The 13518-nt window shown below is 41.2% G+C and overlaps 1 protein-coding gene across 2 annotated transcripts in view; it reads right to left on the bottom strand.

The window, feature by feature from the left end:
- Window positions 1-12972, bottom strand: part of LOC128782850 (protein C18orf25-like) — a 90440-nt gene extending 77468 nt beyond the window's left edge. For both annotated transcript variants that reach the window (XM_053933341.1, XM_053933342.1), the window contains exon 1: window positions 12859-12972. The gene's annotated coding sequence lies outside the window, so the exon portion shown is untranslated. The remainder of the gene's footprint in view (window positions 1-12858) is intronic.
- Window positions 12973-13518: the final 546 nt, after the last annotated feature.

The raw sequence follows: 13518 nt of genomic DNA, 5'->3' as shown, positions 1-13518 counted from the left end.
ATACATACTTTATAACATTTTTGTTTGGTTTGCTCTCAATAAATGTTCTTTATAATTGTATTTCCTACAATGTCAGAAGGAAATTGTCCAAGACTGAGCACCAAGATGTTTCCTATTACCATCCGAGTAGCAGTTGCATCTGGACAGTTTTCCTTATCTCCTGTTAATGGGCCCATCAATGTCTCGCCTCATGACTCAGAGATAACACTCTCCAGGAGACAGTTCTGTTTAACAGGTGATTAAGAACACACCTTGTGACTCAAAATAACATCAGCCCACTGTGAGATGCTCCGCCCAGGGAGAGAAGCTAGGCATTCCCACCTGGATAAATCCAGGGATTTATAGACAGAAAGGCAGCCTTTCCACAAGTTTCCGAGAAGACACAGCAACCACATCTGCCACTCCAGGAGGACTGCAGCCACTCCAATTTAGACTGCTACCAGCACGCTGGCCAAAAGGGTGTCAAGTTGTATTCTGACTTTGTCAGTAGTCTTCCTTTTGTATCATTGCATGTATTTTTGTCTGTTTTTTCCCTTTTCCCAATAAATTGTATTTCTGACTTAGAGTCTCTCACTGGTTTTGCTTTCAAACCAGAACAGAAATTATTTTCATCCAAACAAATTATAAGGCCTGTGTTAAAGGACAAGCCACTGACTGAGCATTCTCACACTATTCAAGGAGTCGCACAAATATCACCTGAGACTAACTGCTGGTCTCAGAGTCCCTTCGCACTGGGTGGGTTCAGTGGGCCAATAGGTGCCCCTTTTGACTCCTTGCTCTCACACACACACACACACAATCTTGGGCACACTTCCTCCTTCTTTGGGCTCAACCTTAGGCTTCCTGTAGGAGAGTCTCAGGCACTGGATTTATAAAAAATAACTTAATATAGTGGCACAGCAGCAGGTCAGCTTGAGCTGTGTGTCTCCAGAGAGTGACCCAGAATAAAGAGATCCCCAGAGCAATTATACCCTTATGACCTGTACCTGCCCCTCACATGTTCTTGACACACCTCTTGGTCCAATGGTAATTTTTGGTCTGGGATCCTCTAACATTTTATTGGGTTCTTTTTCTGTGTCCATGCAGACAGGCCATTAACTGTTCAAATCTTGTGGAGTTGCAGCTTCTGCTGACTGTTAGTCTCCTGATCTTCTGGTGCATCTGCTCACTTGTAGAGCATAGCAAACTAAAAAAAGCCCTAGACTAAGGATAAACATTACTTAGCAATGACTAAAACATCAGTGTGTTATCAATATTCTTCTCATACTAAAGACAAAACACAGCACTGTACCAGTTATTAGGAAAATTACTAAGAAAATTAACTCCATTCCAGCTGAAAACATGTCTAGGTGTAAGTTCACAGCTTGCAGCTGAAGGCTTCAGCAAATACAGCTACTCATTCTAAACTAGTAAAGCTAAGCAAACAACATGCTAAATCACACAGTATTATAGCTCTATGTAAGTCATTCTACTTAAAACCTACTCATTTATGCTAGACAACTAATATCTCTCAACAGCCTGAAATACTTAATAAAAAAACAAGGCAGCCTAAACTTAATTGTACATTGTCATTTTAGGTGTTATTGAACTGATTATTAATAAAGAATGCCTAGCTTATATGATGCAAACCATCTCTTTCTCAGAAGCTTATTACCAACATATTTCCTCATAACCAGAGTCCAACAGACCACTTCTTTTCCCTGCTTACAACTGTATCACCTTCTTATGCCTGTTCTAGCAATTGTTTAAATGAAAAAAGGACACAATCTGGGTAATGAAGAATTGATTGCAACACACAAGTCCACTTCATAGAATCTTCTCGAATCACCTTCCTTTCCATTAAAAGTAAACACACATAATTCAATGAACTCACTGGTGACATTCTTGTACAAATAATGCATACAGATATCGTAGAATCACAGAATGGTTTGGGTTGGAAAGGACCTTAAAGCTCATCTTATTCCAACCCCTTTGCCATGCGCAGGGACACCTTCCACTAGACCAGGTTGCTCCAAGCCCCATCCAACCTGGCCTTGAATACTTCCAGGGACAGGGCAGCCACAGCTTTTCTGGGAAACCCGTTCTAGTGCCTCATCACCATCACAGTAAGGAATTTTGTCCTAATAACTAATCTAAACTTCTCCTCTTTCAATTTAAAGCCACCATCCTATGCCAAACAGCAAAATGTCTAAAAAACTAAAAACTAATTAATCCAAATAATTAGACCTCTATCAGAAAAAACTAATTTGCAGCCAAACAAATGTAGAAATACAAACACTCTCTGGACCTCTCAAATGCTGTCTTTTGGACTTGTTCATATCCTCTCCAAGATAGCATACATTCTTTTTTATTTTCACATAAGTGTCACACATACCCATGCACTTAAAACAACAGAAGTGTGACTAGCACTCATTTAACTGAACTCAAGACAGTTGACTCAGCTCTGTGTGAATGTGTGTTCAGAATGCTATAGAGCAGATTTTTCATAACACTAAGACATTCCCACAGGGCTACTGTGTAATTTATATAATGCTCCTTTGAAAATTCTGCCCTAAAGCTGACTCACTGGCATACGATTCTACCTAAGGCATATCTCTGGAAGTGGAGCTGGTTCTTTATCAGATGATTCATAAATCAGGCCTGCTAACAATCCTAAAGAATAGGACCCTTTGGAATAACATAGTAAAAGAATTGCAGAGTAAAACAAAAGAAGATTAAACTAATGCTATGTTTCAACTGGTTTTGCATAAATAAACAAAGGTTAAAAATAGGCTGCTCCTACCAAGCATGTACAAATTATCCAAGACTGAATAAAAATTACAAGTATATGTGTTAAAGCTTTGCGGAGCATGCATTACAACCTCGAAAAGCAACGTGTTTCATTGTAAATAGGAAGCAATACTTTACATTTAAATACGGGTTTTTGCATTGCAATGCTTAATGCATGTATTCTGTTCAAATTAAAGATAACTATCAACTATGGGTTAGTTCATAAGTCTGCACACAGGCTTCCAGAAAAATTCACCCATTCACCAGCTGTGCTGGAATCTCATGATGGAAAAAAAAAATCACAGTCCTAGTAAAAATTAATTCATCAGCACACAGATAAAAGCACACAAGGTTGGCTGCACTTAGCCTTCTAAAAATCTCATTTCTTTTCACAGTGAAATCATATTTCTGAAGTACGCAGCAATTTAAAGATTACAAGGCTCTCTAAAAATCAGAGGAGACATATCTTCATTACTACCTGTTCCTAAAAATTTAAGTGACTCACATTTAGATTTTTCATTATTCTATCAACAAAACCAGTGGCAGAAATCAATGCTAGCCATACTTTTTGTTTCTTTTTCTCTCTGCTATATATTAGTTTGCAGAAGATCACACTACAGAGGATCATCATAAGGATGTGCCATGTTTTTCTAAGATTTTAACAAATTTTCCCACTTTACCTATCCATTTCTGTTACTCAAAGGAAATGTATTCTGTTTCCTCTGCTGGTTCATGCTGTTCTGTATAAATAAACCTCCTCTTTTCAATAAATGTTTATCTATTGTTCTACCGTGGTCAATAAAGTAATAAAGTAATGCTCACAAAAAAGCCACATTTTAAATTGCTTGAGCATAACAGTAGTAAATTAATCATACTTTTCAGATTAAGAAAATTTATCTGAAATATCCTGAAAGTAATCAAACATTGAATTATTCACTAATAACTCGTTAACATATCCGGACAACTGCAATGTAACTTCAAAGTAGTAAAGCTATCTCAATACTGCAGTTTTTATTTGAGAAGGTCTTGTGCTGTCTCTCAAAAAAATCAAATCTAGTCCAGCATGGACAGGCACAAATGTACCTTGCTATTGCTGATATTTGGAAATACTGAAGCAGAAATGAGTGCCATGAGGCACAGGCTGCAGTTACAGGAGCCCTTAATCTCAAAGGTCACTGATGCTGTTCCGAGACAGAACTGCCTACATGCTTGTCACTATTGAGTAAGAAAGCAGCACAGACTCCAAGAAGGCTGGTTTGCACAACAACAACTTTAATGCGAAAAACTCTCCTCTTCATAGACTGTCCTGACACATTCTACCTGATTGGCTAATTAACAAAAACACTTTTCTCACAAACAATCCTTGAGAAGAACAGAAAAACAAAGAGTAGAAAAACACCACCTGCAGGTTGTTTACAATAATAAGCTATCATTATTTCCCTACAACTCCCTAAAATTCTCACAAGTCCGCAGTGAGAAAACTTATCTCGTTTTCTCGCTCTCTGACCAGGCTGTCACATCCACACATGCTGAGGCAGTGAGCCCCCATCAACTCCTTTTGTTACTCAACTTCACAGAAGAAAGCTATGCACCTTGGATAGTTGACTGAATGAGATCAGTCAGGGTCCAGAAGGACAGCAAGGTGAGCATTTTGCCCAACAGCAGCCACAGGCCTGGAGCAAGGGAGAACATTGGAGACTCACCTGATCTTGCAAAACAGCGCTCCAAAATTGCACAACCCTTGACATCTGACTCTCAGCAGATAAGAGAGCTGTTTTGTCAGGTTCTCTGCAATGTTCATTTCCAGTAACAGTGCTGCCTACTTAACAGACACTACAACTACCTCTCAGGCAAAGATATGGGAGCAGGAATAACAGTTCTTTACTAGGAAAATTAAAATAAAAATGCAATAGTACAAATAAAAAAAATACCAAACTAAAAACACTGACAGAGTCAGAATACGACCTGACACCCTGTGGGTCAGGGTGTTGGTAGCAGTCTAATTGAATGGTAGCTGCAGTCCTCCTGGAGTGACAGGTATGGTTCTGTTGAAGCAGTGATCCTGTAGAAGGGTGTAGTTTTCCTCTGAAGGTCCAGTGGTAGTGTACATGGGTCTGGTCTTCCTCTGGGAATCCAGTGGAGAAGAAAACTGCTCCTCTTGGAATACAGTGGGGGAAGGTTGCTTCTGGTGTTCTAAATCTCCGATTATATCCAGGAAGGAATGCTTGGCTCCTTCCCCTGACCAGAGCATCTCACAATGGGATGATGTAATTTTATCAGTCATGGAGTGAGACTCAATGGCCCATTAACAGAAGATATCTTCCCAGAGGGAGGATTGATTGTGGAAGAGATAAAGAAAACTGCCCAATTAACAGAAGATAACTGCCCCACCTCTAACAAATGGGAAATAGAACAGACACATATCTTACAACCCAGGACAGACCTTTTTACCCATATAAACAAAGGAAATAAACAAAGGCAACTCTCAGGTAATTTAAAGCTTAAAATACTTTCATTCTATTCCAATTAATGTCTTAGCTTTAAGCCAGTATCTTCCTGGCATGGAGCAATAACTTGCTCATTTTATGGTGTGTGGTTTTGATGCCATTTTGGTTTTCGTCTTTTTTTTTCTTTTATATGCTCTCTGTGTTTTTCGCACATATTTTTGTAGCTCTGTAGTCTATTGTATTAGTAACTAGTTTTCCCAGTACTTTTCCATGGTCTTTCCCTAGGCAGAAACACAAAACAAATTCCAGAGCTCCAAGCCCTGAGGGATACAAGACCCCTATGCTATCTTAGTTCTTCCTAGCTACCAAGGTTGAGAACAACTCTTTGAAATACGTTTTCATGGACAAAGTACAGCTACTGCCAAAGGGGGGACTCCAGAGTAGGGGCTTGACCTGGGGGGGAATTGCATCCCCACCTGTCCTCCTAATTGGTTCTTTTTTGTCAGTTATGCTGATTTGGTGAACTTATAAAAACTGTATTCACCCTGTGTGAGTGGGCTTTTGTGGACATCATTCCATAACTGCCCCTGAAGGCCTTTAAATAAAGATCCACTTTTATATCAGCTCCTTAATAAAATTATATCAAGTTTCATTTCTAAGTTGGGAAAAAGGCAACAGTTTAAGTCCAGCTGGCAACTAAGTACCACGCAGCCACTTGCCCACCACCACTCCCACCCCAGGAGAACAGGGAGGAGAATCCAAAGTAAAACTTGTGGGTTGAGATAAGAAAAGTTTAATAATTGAAACAAAGTTAAATATAAGAATAATAATAGTAAATAAAAAAGATAAAACCCAAGAAAAACAAGTGATGCACAATACAGTTACCACCCACTGACTGATGCCAAAACCCCATTCCCAAATTGCAATTAGCTGCCCTTCTGGGTAACTGCCCCAGTTTATAATTGGACATGACATTCTATGGTGCAGAATCTCTCTTTGGCCAGCTTGGGTCACCTGTCCCAGCTAGGCTCCCAGCTTTTTGTGCACCTCCTCACTGGCAGAGCATGAGACACTGAAAAGTCCTTGACCTGGGTAAGCACTACTCAGCTGTTTTTTGTTGCAGTTGTTGCAGTTTTGGAGATAGGCACACAACTGAACATGCTGAGATCATGCGACAACAGCCAACTTTTAGTCAGGGGGTTCAAAATTCCCACGCCTAAACACCTGATTGGTTGAGGTCTTAACACTGCCCAGCTCACTGGCCAATTAGATGTCTGCATTCAGGACTGAATGAGATTAGCTGTGGTCCCCTGTTTGAGTTCGAATCCAACCTATCATTGTCTTACCTGGGGACTTGTTTACTTCTATTCTCTAATGAACTAGGCTGGGAGTTGGGGTCTGTTATGGTCTATTTCATCTGTTCAGCTTACAGACCAGCTCTAGCTGTGACACTCAGCACCAACCAAAACATCACTGTGTTATCAACATTATTCTCACACTGAATCCAAGACACGACACTATAACAGCTACTGAGAAGAAATTAACTTTATCACTGCTGAAACCAGGACATATGGTCTGGCCAACTGAGAGAACAGGTGACATGCCCAAATTCTACAGAAAGGCTGGAAAGGAGCTGTAAGCCAACCAATCCCTCACCTCAAGTCATTTTCTCATCCACAAGACACTAATATTATTTGTTTATTTAATTATTAAGCTCATAGAATAAAATCTAAATATTGCAACATAGATTTGTAGTAGGCATACTACTGAAAAACAAATTGTATCAGTACACTAAAGGCAAAGTCATGTTGCATTCAAATTATGAAAATTTGACAGTAAGATACCACCTGCTCTTGGGCTGCTCTTACCACCAAACCTTGATCTTTTCTGACCAGCAATAAGAGGTACCAATTGATTTCAGCATCCACCAGATTGCTAACAATCAATGCCACAATCTTTACAAGCCCAAAGTGCTCCTAAAGAAGAAAGCACTTGTGACAGTGGTCTCAGGACTCAGTAAGCAAGAAGTATGTGGAAACAGAGCTGGCTGGGATAAATAGTGATTTAGCCTCAGTAGCATATACAGGAGGCATCAACCTGAGACCATGGGAAAAAGGATACTGAAAAAGGGACATCTAGTCAGGTCATGGTGAGAAGAGTGTAGTCATGGGAGTCAATATGTTAATGGAACTATTCTATATTTGGTCAGGTTTCTGGTTCCTGTTCTCCCTTGGTTCGGAACCTGTTACAAATAAGGTCATGTTCCAAGTTCGCATTCGTGATTGGATCCCTGTTCTCAGATTACCCCTATACCTTGTTGCCTTCGCCACACCTCTCCCATCTTTGGATCTTGACCCTTAATCGTGTGGTTTCTACGTTTGTTATTTTGCTATTAAAGTCTTTATTTTCGGGCAAGTCCATCGCACCCATTCCTTTATTTTGCCATGTTCCCCCCCAGCCAAGCCGGACTAGGAGTCACAACAAGCGAAGACTGTGACAGAAGTATAGCTTCACTGGAAGCAACATGCTATCTTCTCAACAAAGAAAGCTCACTTGTACCCCCATACTCAAGAGCACAGCTAGCTCAAGATACCTAACCTTTGAGTGTATATCTTTATAAATCCTAACATTCTCCTCCTTAGTTGAGCTTTCCTAAGAAACTAATGCAACAATGTCATGGTTTCACCTCAGCCATCAACCAAGTCTGACACAGCTGCTCTCTCACTCATGGGACTGGGGAGAGGATGAGAAGGGTAAAAGCTAGAAAACTCTTGGGTTGAGATAAAGACAGTTTAATAGGGAAACCAAAAGCCACGTATACAAGCTAAGCAAAACAAGCAATTAATTCACTAATTCCCATGAGCAGGCAGGTATTCAGCCATCTCCAGGAGAGTAAGTCCCCATCACGCATAAATCACTTGGGAAGACAATACCATCACTCCAAATGTCCCCCCCTTCCTCCTCCTTCCGCCCACTTTCTTTACTGAGCATGATGTCATATGGTCTGGAATATCCCTTTGGTCAGTTGGGGTCACATGTCTTGAATGTGTCTCCTCCCAACCTCCCATGCACCCCCAGCCCCCTTGCCAGCGTGGCAGCACGATAAGTAGAAAAGGCTTTGGCTCTGTGTAAGCCCTGCTCCACAATAACAAAAACATCTCTATATTATCAATCCTGTGTTCAGCATAAATACAAAACACAGCCCCATACCAGCCACTGTGAAGAAAATTAACTCTGCCCCAGCTGAAAGCAGCACAAACAAAAAAGAAAATTCTTGTAGGACGCCACAGCCATAGACAAATGTCTGTGAGCATTGGAAGAATAATAATGACTGTGGCACAGTGTCATGGAAGAAAAAGGAAACCTGGTAGAGAAAAAGGACAGTGCAGAAGAGAGTTAATTTAGAATAAGCTTTTGACAAATAGGTGAAAAAAAAATGGTATGAAGCAAACACAAGTTGGTTCAACAAATTATCAAAAGCTACTTTTTGTATTTAAAAAAACCCAGAACTGACTAGGCCAAAAGCCAGTTGCATGTGCATTATGAATAATGCCTCTAACATAGGTTTTACAATCTAATACTTTCTACAGTATTTACTCCCAGTTGGCAGAGGTGAAAAAAATTCAACCTCTACTTCAAGAAGATAACAGATAGACCAGGAAACAGACATTTTTTTCCCATGACATACAGAAGACTTTGCATATATTTGACGACAGAAATTAAATCACAGTAGGTAAGAGGATACCAAGCTACCAGCTACAAGAAGAGCAAAAGAAAATTAAAAGGTAGTTTTCAGTAGTACCATGCAAGTACTGATAGGAGGAAAAAACCCCAAACAAAGAAAAAAAAAAAAAACAAAAAAACCCCTTACTTATCCTTAAATAAAAGCACCAATTACCCCAAAATTACTTTTTGCATAATTTGTCTTGATTTAGCAAAAAGTGGCTCAGCTGACAGAGCTTTCTTAAGAATAAAAGTAATAATTAGCAACAGGAGACAAACAATATATACAACTCGCTCAGCAAAAGGAGAGATAAAAGAAAAAAGAGCATCAAGTCTGGAGTATTGGTTCAATCCCATTCCATTCATTCAACAGTGTTATTATTGCTGTAGCTTGATGAGCTCCATACAAACAGTGTAATCCACTACAGGTGTTAAAAAAGCAGAAAAAACATTTACATCTTGTAAAACAAAAACAAAAAAAAAAAAAGGAAATCAAGTGTCTGTTATCAACCCAACTTTAAATTGAGGTGAGGTCTATAGCTAATTATTGAGGGCTTATGAAATTAACTCTGGCAAGATACTCAATGTATTTCCCTACTTTAGTTTTATGCTATTCAACAATTTCTGGATTTTCTTTATTACAGTGAGCGGATCCAAAGCCTGTGAATTGCCTTTAAGATGATTTATTAATAACAGTAAGTGGAAACATGGAAAATAAAATTTCACCTTTAAGACTTTCTAAAAACAATACTCAAAGCAAGATTTTTTTATAACTCCTCACAGATTCTGCATAGTGCTGATCAAAAGGTGTTACCAGCTCTGGAGGAACCACAGCTATTGACAACTCAAACTGTATTTATCAGTAATTCAGCTCATGGGCACTGCTACCCATAAGCCCATTCTTTCCCACAATGAAAACTTCATTTCCAAAAGACATCTTATTAAACATGAGGAGGCCTCAGGCTACCAGCATTTTATTCAACTTCATTAGGAGACAGCCTCTAAACTCCACTTATCTTACATTTACTTCCAGACACAAGTACATGGAATTCATAAACAGCTTCCTGACCTACTCTTCACCAACATTTTTCCCCTAAAATTTTTCTTTTGCCAGATTATTTAGAACTGCCTCTGGCCAGAGCTGGCATTTCAAGAGAGCAAGAATCGGGAGAGTGTGCTGAAGAGTCAGGAGAATTACCAGCTGATAAGAAAATCACAATACAAGAGAACAGCACTTTCTTAACCGTACCTGGCTATCACGTCAAGTTGCTTCTTTTTACTTCAGAAAGTTTGACAGTACTATTATACAGTAATACAGTACAGTACATAGAGCACCAACCTCAAACTGGTATAATGGAAATGTAATTATTTCCAATGAAAAACAAATTATTGAAATGGTAATTGTTTCATCATGCAGACAGCTCATATTATAAAGTCTGGCACTTAGTTATTTCTAGCTCTGCTGCTGAGAGTCTCTTGGCCTCTACCCATTTTGGATGAATGGAAGTGAAATCTGCCTTGTCTTAAATAAGTCTTAAAATGCTAATGACCAAGCACCATGAAACAAGACATTAGAGCAGAAACATAGCCAGAAAAAACACTTATCCAATCAAGGTCTGGCTTTTTCTGCTCATTTCCAGGAAATTTCTAAGCATCAAAGCAGAAGAGCATTGTGCAGGATGCTACAAAAGTCTCACTGTAACATCAAATCCACAATCCATGTACATTGAAACAAAAATGCTAGCCTGAAAGTCTTCAAAATACAAGTATTTTTTCTTTTGCCTTATCTCCAAAAGAAGGTCCCTGCTCAGCCAAGCTAGCTTTCTGCCTTGCCTGCTGGACTTCTGACATTTAGGAATTGCCTTCTCCTGTGCCCTTAGGAGGTAATGTTTAAAAAGTGACCAGCACTGATGGACCCCAGCACTTGCAAAAGTGCTTTCCCAGGGGACCTTACTCATTAGTTCCCTGAGCAGCCTGAAGTCTGCTCTCCTCACATCCAGGGTTGAGGTTTTGCTGGCACGTTTCCTCCTGGCAACAGAGATTTTAAACTTGATTGCTTCGTGGTCACTGGTCAAGATGGCCACCAATCACCAGTTCACTTACAAGGCCAAGTTATATCAATGAGATCTCAGTATATAACTCGGTCTCATTATAACAAGATCAAGTTATATCTACTTATCTCCCTAACATTTAGTGTTCAAAGCCTCTCATGATTCTCCATATTTACTCTTGATAAATCAATCTTATTTTACCTGATTAATCCCCACCTCCTCCACACTGTCAGCTGCCAGTGTGATCGGCTCATTTGTGAAATTTGCACAAACATCCTTCCTATTTCTCTTTTATCAGTTAGAGCAGGGCTTAGTTTCCGTGTTGTGATCACTCTATCAACCTTTCTCAACTGCCTTGTGGTTGGCATCAGGTTCCTTACCTTTTCCCCTCCCTTCACAGTACACAGTTTAATGTATCCACTTATTTCCCAGGTTGTTTGTGCACTTTAATTTCTACCAGGCAGGCAGACTGCATGCACTTATCGAGCAAAAGCATAAATGCCCAGGCTATATTGCAATATACATCATATGCTTGAATGTGTAAGACTATGGTCACTTTCCTCTTCCTGATTTCTCAGGAATCTCATTGCACCTTTTCATGTCAACCAGCAAGTAGGCTAAAGAGCAAACAGAAATAGTCAACACATTATAATTAAAAAATAAAGTGCTTAAAAATGAGTCAGAAGTGTTATCCTCATACTTGGGCATAAATAGCAGCTACCCAAACTCACATACTATCTTCCATTACCCCCATAGTCCCTCCTCCTAAGTCCCTACACAGAATACCAGAGTTACTGGTATATATGAACCACAAAAAGCACTATTTTATAAGCCTTTAGCAGCCACATAATCGCTCCCTTTGGAGCTTCTTTTGCCAGCATCAAACTATACCAGATCACTAAAGGTAAGAAATATTCAGAAAATTATGCTTAAAAATGATTGCTGTCAGACAGCTGAGTTCTCCACATTTCATCTCACTGTTTTGGTATCATACATGAAGGGGGGGGCAAGATATTTGGGCTTAGAAAACACATAACAAGTAATTTAATGACTCCTTAGAGCTTGTTACAAACCTATTTGCTCTGCAAAAGCAATGTTACCCTTTTCCAGAGTAGCGGAGAAGCTGCGCTGTTGTGACTGCCTGACTTTCAGCTCTTATATCATAGAAATGGTCATTACAGGTGTTAACTAACTGCAACCTAGATATTAGGAGCTCAAGGAGAATTCAGGCTAGATAAGCAACGAACAATTTGGAACTTTTTTCCACATAAAATATAGCTTCCCACAAGGTAAACAAAGAAGCAAAAAAACTAGAGAAGCATAAAACTGAAGCAGTTTACACCCCTTGTTTTTCAAAGGGTTTTTTCGAAACAGCTAACACGATCTCACAGCACTTTACAGATGTCCCAGGAAAGACTAAGTGGCCAAAGTTGCTTCCAGGAGCTGTGGTGAGGCTTTCATCCGCTGACTCCAGGCAAGGTTAGAGCTAAAAAGCAGCGGCTAGGCTGAATCCCGCGGTCCCAGTACCGGGCCGGGCCGTGATAGAGCTCACTATTACCGAAGCAGTCAGTACTGAAAGCTCCCAAGAGACTCCCACGTTTCCCTGAAAAGTCCTCGGCCGGCGCGGGCCTTCCCGACCCTGATGGGACCGGGCCCCTGAAGTGTGCCCTCCCGCCTCCGCCAGCCCCGGGGTAGGGTTGGGGGAGTGCGAGGCCAGTATCCGCCTCTCCCAGGGCGCCTCGCCGTCTCCCGCCCACGCGCAGCCGGGCTAACGGCAACGGCTCCGGCGCCCCCGCGGCTGAGGCAAGGTGGCCCGGCCCTACAGCAGCGGGCAGCGGGTGAGCCCTGGCCGAGCCGGCCCCGCTCACCTGGACACCGCAAGGCTCCTCCTAGCCTCCACCCGGGGGGTAACAGCTGTGGCATGGGTGGCCGGAAGGAGCTGGGTCTTAGCCGAACGGACGCCACTCCGCACCCCCAGCGCCAGAGAGAATGTCACCGGAGGCCGCAGGGCTCTGCATGTGGCGTCACTTCCTTTTTCCGCCACCGCCGGAACAACTGAGCACTGCGCAGAGCGGCCGCCGAGCCCGCCAGCACCACTCCATGGCGCAGAGCGGCCGAGGCCCCGTCCCCTCCCTCCCCTCAAGCCCTAAGGGGAGCGGCGGGTGATAGTTAGCCAGTGGCGAAGTAGAGTGTGTAGAGCAAGCAGAGTAGTCGGAGCGACTCACTAAAGGAAAAGAGCTGAGGAGGAAGGTGATGTGCTATTAGGGCGACATTGTAATGCATACATTAAACAACCTTCTGATGTTTCTTAATCAGGGTATTTAGCTTTTCATCCCTGGGGTATATATGCTGCACAACTGCACAATACATTGCAGGTAGTGCTCTGCAATTTGAAAACATGTGGCAGCAATCAGTTCAGTATAGTTCCTAATTCCTGATCCGGACCTACAAATGCCTGGGATATTCAAGTGTTAAATATGCATCATACAACAGAGGTACCCTTGGAGGATCCTGATCCTCCACAGCCA

This window comes from Vidua chalybeata, assembly GCF_026979565.1.
Source record: "Vidua chalybeata isolate OUT-0048 chromosome W unlocalized genomic scaffold, bVidCha1 merged haplotype SUPER_W_unloc_1, whole genome shotgun sequence".
Classification (NCBI taxonomy): domain Eukaryota; kingdom Metazoa; phylum Chordata; class Aves; order Passeriformes; family Viduidae; genus Vidua; species Vidua chalybeata.
Note: the sequence above shows the minus strand (reverse complement) of the source record. Positions and strands in the feature narration are given on the sequence as shown.